This window comes from Aotus nancymaae, unplaced genomic scaffold (genome assembly GCF_030222135.1).
Source record: "Aotus nancymaae isolate 86718 unplaced genomic scaffold, 86718_ANA_hifiasm-v0.15.2.pri h1tg000008l, whole genome shotgun sequence".
NCBI classification, from domain to species: Eukaryota; Metazoa; Chordata; class Mammalia; order Primates; family Aotidae; genus Aotus; species Aotus nancymaae.
The window spans coordinates 29834879-29845825 of record NW_026988419.1 but is presented as its reverse complement, the minus strand read 5'-3'; the positions used below and the strand labels follow the sequence as shown (position 1 = coordinate 29845825).

At 39.6% G+C, this 10947-nt stretch overlaps 1 pseudogene; it reads left to right on the top strand.

Annotated features, from left to right (window-relative positions):
* Positions 1-8861: 8861 nt before the first annotated feature.
* On the top strand, positions 8862-9353 carry LOC105712750 (peptidyl-prolyl cis-trans isomerase A-like; annotated as a pseudogene).
* Positions 9354-10947: the final 1594 nt, after the last annotated feature.

Here is a 10947-nt window from a genome sequence, read left to right as displayed (position 1 = left end):
ATCACTAGAGAAATACATGAAATAGTCTCTGATTTTTAAAAATGATTCCACCCATTGTTGACAAAAATGGGAAGAAACAGACACTCTTATACCTGCAAGTGGGAATGTATGTCATTGCAAACTTTTTCTGTAGGGCAGTTTGGCAATAGATATTCAAAGGGGTAAGAACAAAACATAAGCTAGGATATTGTGGGATAATGGCAAATATTTGGAAATCCCCTAAATGTCTAGCCATGGGAGGTTGTTTAAGAAAATGAAGGCTGAGCATGGTGGCTCACACCTGTAATTCTAGCACTTTGGGAGGCTGAGGTGGGCAGATCACCTGAGGTCAGGAGTTCAAGATCAGACTGGCCAACATGGTGAAACCCCATTTCTTCTAAAAATACAAAAATTAGCTGAGTATGGTGGTGCACACCTGTAATCCCAGTCACTTGGGAGGCTGAGGTGGGAGAATCACTTGAACCTCGGAGGCAGAGATTGTAGTGAGCCAAGATTGTACCACTGCACTCAAGCCTGGGTGACAGAGCAAAACACTGTCTCAAAAAAAAAAAAAAAGAAAGAAAGAAAAAAGAAAATGATGATTTGTCAAATATTTTTTGATATGAAAAGATGTTTACAATATGTTGATTAAAAAGTTACAAATATTATGTACAATATGAACCCATGAGAAAACATATATAGGAAAAACCTAGAAGGAAATGCAAGAAGATGAAGTGTTTATTGCAGAGTGGTATGATTGTGGTACTTTCTTTTCCTACTTTATCTTTTAACAACAAATTTATATTCTTTAATTGGCAATTAAATGAATTGCACTCAACCAATATTTATGAAGAGGAATCTCTGAAAATGTTGAGGAAAACAACAATGTAAAGTGTATATATTATTTAATGAAAAATAGTTAATTTTACTTTAAAAGGGGAACTCTGCATTCAAGAAATTTTATTCACGAGACAAAAACATATGAAATAACCAGAGAACAACTAAATATTAAGCTATGATACAGACTGTAAGTACAGTAGTAGTTAAGGGAAGAGGTAAATCAACAGAGGTTAGAGCAGGTAAAGATAACTTCATGGAACAAAGGATACTCAGCTCACACTTAGAATCTGAATGCCAAGAGGAGAAACAGAGTTGGGGCAGTAAAAGAGGAGTGAATCAAGGGCCTCATATGGCCCAAATTGGAAGCATCTCATTCGTCCCAGTCAAACATTAACAACTGCAGAACACTTGATCCTTACCTTTAAGTATATTTCTGCTTCTTGCACATAAGTGAGATTTAAATACCCTATGTAATATAAATATGTAGCAAACAGAGTATGACATACCTACACCTAATAAAAAACATTATTTTAGTTGTTTTTTTTCTAAGAAGCAGCCCTTAGCTGGGCACGGTGGCTCATGCCTGTAATCCCAGCTCTTTGGGAGGCTGAGGCGGGTGGATCATGAAGTCAGGGGTTCGAGACCAGTTTGACCAACATGGTGAAACTCCCTCTCTACTTAAAAATACAAAAGTTACCCGGGCATGGTGGCGCACGCCTGTTATCCCAGCTACTTGAGAGACTGAGGCAGGAGAATCACTTGAACCTGGGAGGTGGAGGTTGCGGTGAGCCGAGAGTGCACCATTGCATTCCAGCCTGGGTGACAGAGTGAGACTCCATATCACCAAAAAAAAAAAAAGTAGCCCTTTTGGGCCAGGCGTGGTGGTTCACGCCTGTAATCCCAGCACTTTGGGAGGTCAAGGTGGGTGGATTGCATGAGGTCAGGAGTTCGAGACCAGCCTGGCCAACATTGCTGAAACCCCGTCTCTACTAAAAATTCAAAAAATTAACTGGGCGTGGTGAAGCCACCTGTAGTTCCAGCTACTCAGGAGGCTGAGGCAGGAGAATTGGAGGTTACAGTGAGTCAAGATATTGCCACTGCACCTAGCCTGGGTGACAAAGCGAGACTCTGTCTCCAAAAAAAAAAAAGAGTGGTCCTTTTGGGGAGGCTTTTTATCGGCAAAAATCTATAAAACTGGACATTTCCAGGTATGTACTTAGAACAAACACAAACTATTATGCAAGAGCAGTTATCACAATAACCTGAACCCTTGTGAACGTTCTGACGTCTATGCCAGTCAGACCACAAATGAATTCAACCAACTAGAACTCAGCAATTCTCTGACTATTCACATGTTAGAGTGCAATTATTAAGCCAGATTTTCAAGGTGATAACTCAACTGCTACAAGTAGTATTAACTACACATAATAGAGTGAGTGAATGACTTGTGGCTAGTGCCTAATAATAAGCCAAAAATGTTACACCCATCTCGAAAATACCTGTAGTGGGAAAAAATGGCAAAACCTGAACTTTTGTTTTTTTTTTCTTTAAGTAAACACTGGGGAAAATTGTTTTATTAGAGCTAAAGAGGTCTAACAACCAATGCAGTAGAGTCCATTTTTGAATGTGCCAGCCATTTTTCCAGCTCTACACCCTTGCATTTACTATTCATTTCCTCTGTCTAGAATGTCCTTTTGTCCTTCTCTGTCTGGTCTGCTTCTATTCATTACAGTTTAGCTGTCTCCTTCATCCCCAATTCCCCGTATTTGCTACATCCTATGTGTTCTCAAAAAAACTTTGCACATTGGTATTAGAACGTTTTGTGCATGTGTCTGACTCCTCTGAAAAACCATGAGCAGCTTGGGCAACAAGAGCAAAACTCAGTCTCTAAAACAATAACAACAAAACAAAACAAAACATGAGTTCTTCAAAGGGCAAAGACTGTGACTTATTCATATGTATTTTCTTTAGCACTTTGCATGTCGTCTTGCACACAGAAAAGTTCAGCAGTATTTGTCAAGGAAAGGATGATGAGAGATATGGTTTAAAAAAGTGTGGCAACGGCCGGGTGCAGTGGCTCACGCCTGTAATCCCAGCACTTTGGGAGGCCAAGGCGGGCAGATCACGAGGTTAAGAGATCAAGACCAACCTGGCCAACATAGTAAAACCCTGTCTCTACTTAAAATACAAAAAACTAGCTGGGCATGGTGGCATACGCCTGTAATCCTAGCTACTCTGGAGGCTGAGGCAGGAGAATTGCTTGAACCAGGGAGGCAGAGGTTGCAGTCAGCCGAGATTACGCTACTGCACTCCAGCCTGGAGACAGAATGAGACTCTGTCTCAAAAAAAAAAAAAAAAAAGAAAGAAAGAAAGAAAGAAAGAAAGAAAAAGAAAAGTCTGGCAATGTTTTGAAGACAGTTAGGAGTAAGGAAAACAATCAGAAGTCTGGTTGTATTAATCCAGGAATGAATTGATGAGAAATGAGAAAGGAGGAAAATTGAATTACATTTGGAAAAACTGACAGACAGGTTGGACCAGGGTAAGAAAATTGGACATATTGGACAAGGGTAAGAAGAGGAAGAGTCCAAGATGACTCCAGGGTTTTTAGACTGCAGGAATATTGAAAGCAGAGGATTGATAGCATCACTGAATCATTGAATAGATAGATACCAAGTACCTGTCGAGTTCAAGGCACTGTGCTGAGTGATGAGGAAGCCACAGGAAAGAGTTACAGCTTTCCATACCCTACAAAGTAGTGTCTGCTAACCATAAGGGCAGCTGAGAGGCGTGAGTTCAGTTTTGGACAAGTTGGATTTGAAGTTATGGTGGACATCCAAGTGGATCTGTTCTTTAGCTTGCTGGAAATAAAGAACTGGGTTGTCCTCAAGTCTAATAATTGTGCCTTTTTAATCACTGAATATCCAGTCTCTACCTTCTATCACAGTGTCTAAGACATTGCTGGATTAGTTTCCTAGGGCTGCTATAACAAAAAGACACAGACTCAGTTGCTTACACAACAGAAATTTACTTTCTTCTAGTTCTGGAGGCTAGAATTCTGAGATAAGCTGTTGGCAGGCTTGGTTTCTTCGGAGGCCTCTCTTCTTGGCATGTAGGTGGCTGTCTTCTCCCTGTGTCTCCACATGGTCATCTCTGCAGTCATGTGTCTGGTGTCTCTGCATTCTTTTCTTTTCTTTTTTTGAGATGGAGTTTTGTTTTGCTCTTGTTGCCCAGACTGGAGTGCAATGGCACGATCTTGGCTCACTGCAACCTCCACCTCCCGGGTTCAAGTGATTCTCCTGCCTCAGCCCACCGAGTAGCTGGGTTTACAGGCATGCGCCACTAAGCCTGGCTAATTTTGTTTTCTTAGTAGAGATGGGGTTTCTCCATGTTGGTCAGTCTGGTCTCGAACTCCTGACCTCAGGTGATCCACTCACCTCCATCTCTCAAAAGTGCTGGGATTACAGGTATGAGCCACTATGCCTGGCTATCTCTGTATTCTTATGTCCTCTTCTTAAAAGAATGCTGGCCAGGCACGATGGCTCATACCTGTAATCTCAGCACTTTGAGAGGCCGAGGCGGGTGGATCACAAGGTCAGAAGTTCAAGACCAGCCTGGCCAAGATGGTGAAACTCCGTCTCTACTAAAAGCACAAAAATTAGCTGGGCGCAGTGGCAGGCGCCTGTAATCCCAGCTACTCAGGAGGCTGAGGCAAGAGAATCACTTGAACCTGGTGGGTGGCGGTTGCAGTGAGCTGAGATTGTGCCAGTGCACTTCAGCCTGGGTGACAGAGTAACACTCTGTCTCAAAAATAAATAAATAAATAAAAAGAATGTCAATAGTACTGGATTCGAGCTTACCCTACCTACCCCATTTTAATGTAATTACCCCTTTAAAGGCTTTATCTCCAAATGTAGTCACATTCTGAGGTACTGGGGGTAAGGGTTTCGACAAATGAATTTTGCAGCGACATAATTTAGTCTGTAACAGTTGCCCAATAAATATTGTTGAATTGAAGGGTGTGTTTCCAAGGTGAAAAATAAAGAATGAAGAGGTAAATACACATAGATGGTGGCCATAAAGACTGGAAACACAGACTGGAAACACAGGTACACATATACATATGTATAACATATAATAAATGGTTTATTGATATTATATATGATGTGTTCAATGACGTTATATGATATGTTTACAGCGTTGTTCCTTATTAACAATAGAAGTCAATGCACTGTGCAAAATTGCAATGAATGTGGTGCATTAATTCAGTCTTTCCATCAACCCCTGTCTATTCATCAGTGATTCTTTGCTTCAGATGATTTATGTCTGAGATTTTCATTGAATAAATGTGCATCATTAATATACCCCAGAAGTAATCATGGAGGTTCAATCTTTAAAAAAAAAAATGAAGTATTATCTAGGTTTCCAGATTTGATGTTCAACATGTATGTATGTAACATATAAGCAAAATGTGCTTTTATGGAAGTTTCAAAGTCCTGTTATTTAATGAAAAACATTTTTAGATTCTCCTAATATTATACGTTTAGCATTAAACACATTTTCCTTTATAATTCATTTAAAGCAGTGATGAGTGAGTTAAGAAATTACTGTCAGCCGGGAGCATTGGGTCATGCCTGTAATCCTAGCACTTTGGGAGGCCAAGGTGGGTGGATCACGAGGTCAGGAGTCCCAGGCCAGCCTGGCCAGCATGATGGAACCCTGTCTCTACTAAAAATACAAAAATTAGCTGAGCATGGTGGTGTGCACCTGTAGTCCTAGCTACTCGGGAGGCTGAGGCAGGAGAATTGCTTGAACCCAGGAGGCTGAGGTCGTGCCACTGTATTCCAGCCTGGCGACAGAGGGAGACTCTGTCACAAAAAAAAAGAAAGAAAGAAAAAAGAAATCACTCTCTCCCTTTGCTACCTCATGGTCATGTTTGTATGATTCTTTGAACTGCTTGAGAACAGTCATTTGAAAAATATGTCATGGAGAAACAAACAAAGTAAACAGATGCATAGCTGATCACTAGAACTTTTGTTCAGTTATACACTTTGAGGCACAGCTATGCAAAAGAACATGACATCACCTAAGTGCTGTCACTGAGTCCCATCAGTCATGCCTTTCATATATCCCTATATTGTCTCTTCCTCACTGTTCTCTCTGCCACCACCCCTCTTGAAACCATCATCTCATACCAGGGGTTTGCAGAAGGCTGTGGACCAGTTTCCTGTAAACCCCCTCTCCTCTCTGAAACACTCCTAACCAATCTCTGGCACTACCAGGACCACTTTTGCACCAATTTTCTGTTAAAAAACAACAACAAAAAAGATGTACAATGTTTTCATTTTGAAAAATATACATCACAAAACATCATGTACTGTATGAGTCTGATATTGTTGAAAACAAAAAACCCAAGCCCAGAAAGGTGAATATATATTTATTGTATTAATTTCCTATTGCCTCTGTAACAACCTGCCATAAAACTCAGTCGCTTAATACAATACAGTTATTATCTTAAAGTTCTGGAGGTCAGAAGTCCAAAATCAGTCTCAGTGATCTAAAATTCAGGTGTCAACAGAACTTTGTTTCTTCTAGAAGCTCTAGGGGAAAATGCATTTCTTTGCCTTTTCTAGCTTCTAGAGGTTGTCTGTTTTCTTTGGCTTAGGGCTCCATCTTCAATCTTCGAAGCCAGCAGGGTAGTGTCTTCCAATTTCTCTCTGACTCTGACTCTCCTGTGTCCCTCCTATGAAGACCATAGCAATTATACTGGGCCCTTCAAATAATTTAGGATAATCTTTCCATCTCAAGATTCTTAATTACAACTGCAAAATCTCTTTTGCCATGTAAAATAAACCCGCATTCATAGGTTCCAGGAATTAGAATATGGATATCTTTTGTGGGGTGGGGCATTACTCTATCACACCCAAATATAGATACATACCAATGCACAATATATATGAAAAAACAAACTGATAGAAAGGATACCAAAGTGTTAATGGGTTGATTATCTCTAGGTTAGTAACTTAGGTGATGTTAATTTTTACTTCTTTGTGTTTCAGTAATATTTCTAGTTTTCAAATGATCTTGCATTACTTTTGTGTAGAGTGTCAACAACAAAAATAATTCAATAAATGTTACTATAGGGGACATCTGCTATTTCCTCTGTCCTGCTCTTTTTTCTCCTGGAGACAGCAAATTTCTTTTGGAACTGCTTCTCCCAACCCAGCCCCTGACACAACCCTGTAGTTCTTAGGGATGCTGCCAATTGAGGTACCTCTTTCTTTCTTTTTTTCTTTTTTTGCTTCTGTCTTCTGATTTTTGTTGGTTTAAAGAGGTACCTCTTTCTTTACCCTGGTTGCAGGAGAGAACATGTGATACACACTAAGGTAACCAAAAGCATTCGAGTTTCCTTCCTTCCTTCCTTTCTTCCTTCCTTCCTTCCTTTCTTCCTTCCTTCCTTCCTTCTGCTCTCTCTTTTAGCTGGAATTAGGAAAAAAAGTTCATTCTTTGATGAGACTCTCAGGAAAATGCAAACCAGAAAATGTTGGTGACTATGGCTCTAATATCATAGAAAACATGTCAGCAAAGCAAAGATGAAGAAAACAGGGAGAGAGAGAGAATCCTAGTGGTATTCGCATCCTTGGTTCAGGTTGTCTGAGGACCGATTCTATTTCCCTCCTTCCCTAGGTTTGGATATATAAACGAATAGATTCTCCTTTCTGCCAAAACTAGCTGTTTCTATCATTTGCAATAAGAGTCAGGATTAAAATAGGAATCTTTTTGAGCCTGCAACAATTCCTGGTTTCTTGTAACAGTTTCCAATTAGCTCCTCTGACTGACTTCAAAGCTGTTCACAACCCCCTTCTTCTCTGCCTCCACTTGGCTGACCTCATCTTTTCCTACTCAGTTTATGGAGTTTGCTTTTAAGGCTTTGCTCTTGTTAGACTCCTTGTCTAGACTATCTTCATTTCCCCCTCCCTGCCCGTCCAAATCCTATAAAACCTTCCCAGCCACTCCCAGTACATATCCATGAAATGTTCCCCAAATCAGCCTTGGAATTCCCTTTCTCTCTCAGAATATTTATAATATGTAAGGTCTACATCATGTATTCCAGACCTATGTCCACTTTTTATGGTTTGAGTTCACTCCAAATAAATTATAAACCACATGAGGACTAGAACCATACCACGTCTTACATATTGTACTCATAGAGCTAATTAATTAAATCGCATGTTAAGAAGAAGCTCAGAAATATTAAGGGAGAGTCTTCTGTGGAAGAAAGTGCAGTGGACATTGTGAATATTTGTAAGTGAGAAATGGCCTGGTACACTGGAGGACAGTTTCATGACACTAAGTTGTTATTCTTATACTGTATGTTTTCTCATGATTTCCACAAAGATAATTTAAGAATGGGAAGTAAGATCTGATGAGAAAAGAAGCCAGAATTATTTAGCTGTGAGAAGAAACAGTGGAAGCAGACCTGACGATCTTAACATTTGTGAAAATTTGCTATCCAGAAGATAGGGTTCCTCCTCTTTAGGAATTAAGAATGAGGTGGGGAATAAGCATATAATCACATGATGAAATTTAAGTATGTCTAGATAGACTTTTCACCACAAGGGTGTCAAACAATAAAATGAGTTTTGAACTTTGTATAATGTATTTCTTTTCCCTTTTCTTTTTTTGAGACAGAGTTTCTCTCTGTCGCCTAGGCTAGAGTACAGTGGTGAGATGTAGGCTTGCTACAACCTCCATCTCCCAGGCTCAAGCAATTCTCCTTGAGTAGCTGGGATTACAGGTGTGAGCCACCATGCCCAGCTAATTTTTGTATTTTTTATAGAGACAGGGTTTTGTAGGGACATGTTGGTCAGGCTGGTCTTAAACTCCTGGACTCAAGTGATCCTCCTACCCCAGCCTCCCAAAGTGCTGGGATTACAGGCGCGAGTCACTGCTCCTGGTATGTATAATGTATTTCTATGGTAGTTGTAAAATAAGTCTTTTTAGGTTTTGCAGATGCCGCTGCCAGGAGCCCTGTACTATCAGCCATGGTCAACCCCACTGTGTTCTTTGACACCACCGTTGAGGTGAGCCCTTGGGTCGCGTCTCCTTCGAACTGTTTGCAGACAAGATTCCAAAGACAGCAGAAAACTTTCGTGCTCTGAGCACTGGAGAGAAAGGATTTGGTTATGAGGGTTCCTGCTTTCACTGAATTATTCCAGGGTTTATGTGTCAGAGTGGTGACTTCACAAGCCATAATGGCACTGGTGGCAAGTCCATCTATGGGGAGAAATTTGATGATGAGAATTTCATCCTAAAGCATACAGGTCCTGGCATCTTGTCCGTGGCCAATGCTGGACCCAACACAAATTGTTCCTAGTTTTTAATCTGCATCGCCAACACTGAGTGGTTGGATGGCAAGCATGTGTTTCGGCAAAGTAAAAAAACGCATGAATATCTTGGAGCCCATGGAGCACTTTGGGTCCAGGAATGGTGAGACCAGCAAGAAGATTACCATTGCTGACTGTGGACAACTCTAATTAAAGTTTGACTTGTGTTTTATCTTAACCACCAGACTATTCCTTCTGTAACTCAGGAGAGCACCCTCCACCCCATTTGCTCGCAGTATCCTAGAGTCTTTGTGCTCTCATTACAGTTGCCTTTGGGTTCCATGTTTTTCCTTGTTTCTTTCCATGCCTAGCCAATTGCAGAGTTAAGTTTACGATTATGAAATAGAAACTAAATAACAATTGTCAAAAAAAGTCTATTTAAAATGGCTTAAAAATAAAAAAATAAAAATAAAAATGAAAAAATAAAATGGCTTAAGGGTAATTTTGTCTAAAAATAAGGAATTGAATAAGATGACCACAAAACTTTCTTACGAACTCTAAGAATCTTCTTTGTAAGACTTTTATACAGAAGGGAGAAAAGTTTTTAAATGTTAGATCCCCATATGCAGATGCTTTTATCATTTTCACCATGAAAGGAGGATCTCTTATTCCAGATACATACAGGGATAAGTTAAAAACCTCTGCCTGATCTATTTATCTGCTTGCTTCCAAGGGAAAACTTAACTAGGCTCAGTTGTAACCCTATATCTGCTTATGAAATTATATTAATATTTGCATTTTTTTACATCAAGTGGAAGCATAAATTTTAAGTCCAAATCAGGTATTACAAACACTCAGCAGTATTCCCTGCTTGGACAATTACATCCTTTCCCCAGTAATTCTAACATTAACACAAAACAGAGCCCAACTGTGTGTAGTACTGTGAAGTAGGACCAGTAGGGCACCAGTGGAATGTCCCAGCCCCTATCTGGAGCTGGGGTCAGGGGAGGAATAAGTAGGTAATGTATAGGGCACTTTTAGAGCGATAAAATTGTTCTGCCTGATGCTGTAGTAATGGATACACGACAATACACATTTGTGAAAATCTGTAGAATGTGCAACACAAAGAGTGAACCCCAGTGTAAATGATGGACTTTTGTTAATAACATATCAATATTGTCTCATCAATTGTAACAAATGTGCCACAGTAATGTAAGATGTTAATAAAAAGGGAAGCTGGAGAGGAAGTGTGAAGGAAGCATATGGGAACTCTGCACTTCCCATTCAACTTTTCTATAAACCTAAAACTGCTCCAAATAAAGCCTATTAAAAAAAAGTAATTCCAAACATCTGAATTAGTACTTAGTTGGAGAAAAGAAAGGAAGCATAAAATAACTATATTGCTATCTTTTGTTAAGAATATTATGTATTACGGATATCTATCCATAGTAAACTGTCTCCCCTATATTTTAAGCATCTAAGAAAAAAAAATCTCATTGCTATAATGACCAGAGTCTCATTGGAAATAAATTAAACTTAAAGCCATGAATATTTTTTGTGACTTTGTTTACTGACTATGTGACAATTTGGAGAGAATATCATATTGTCCTCCACAAGTAACTTATAATACTTATGGCAAACTTTACCCTTTCCTTTCCTACCTCTATTTCTATAATAACTCAGTATCCATTTCAACCTTTATTTGGGTAAAAATATTGGCATCAAAGCTGGATCATGGACAGATAAGGGTAAAGTGTTTTCATTCCCTGTTCTTGTCTTTACACTGTATTTCAGAACTGGAACA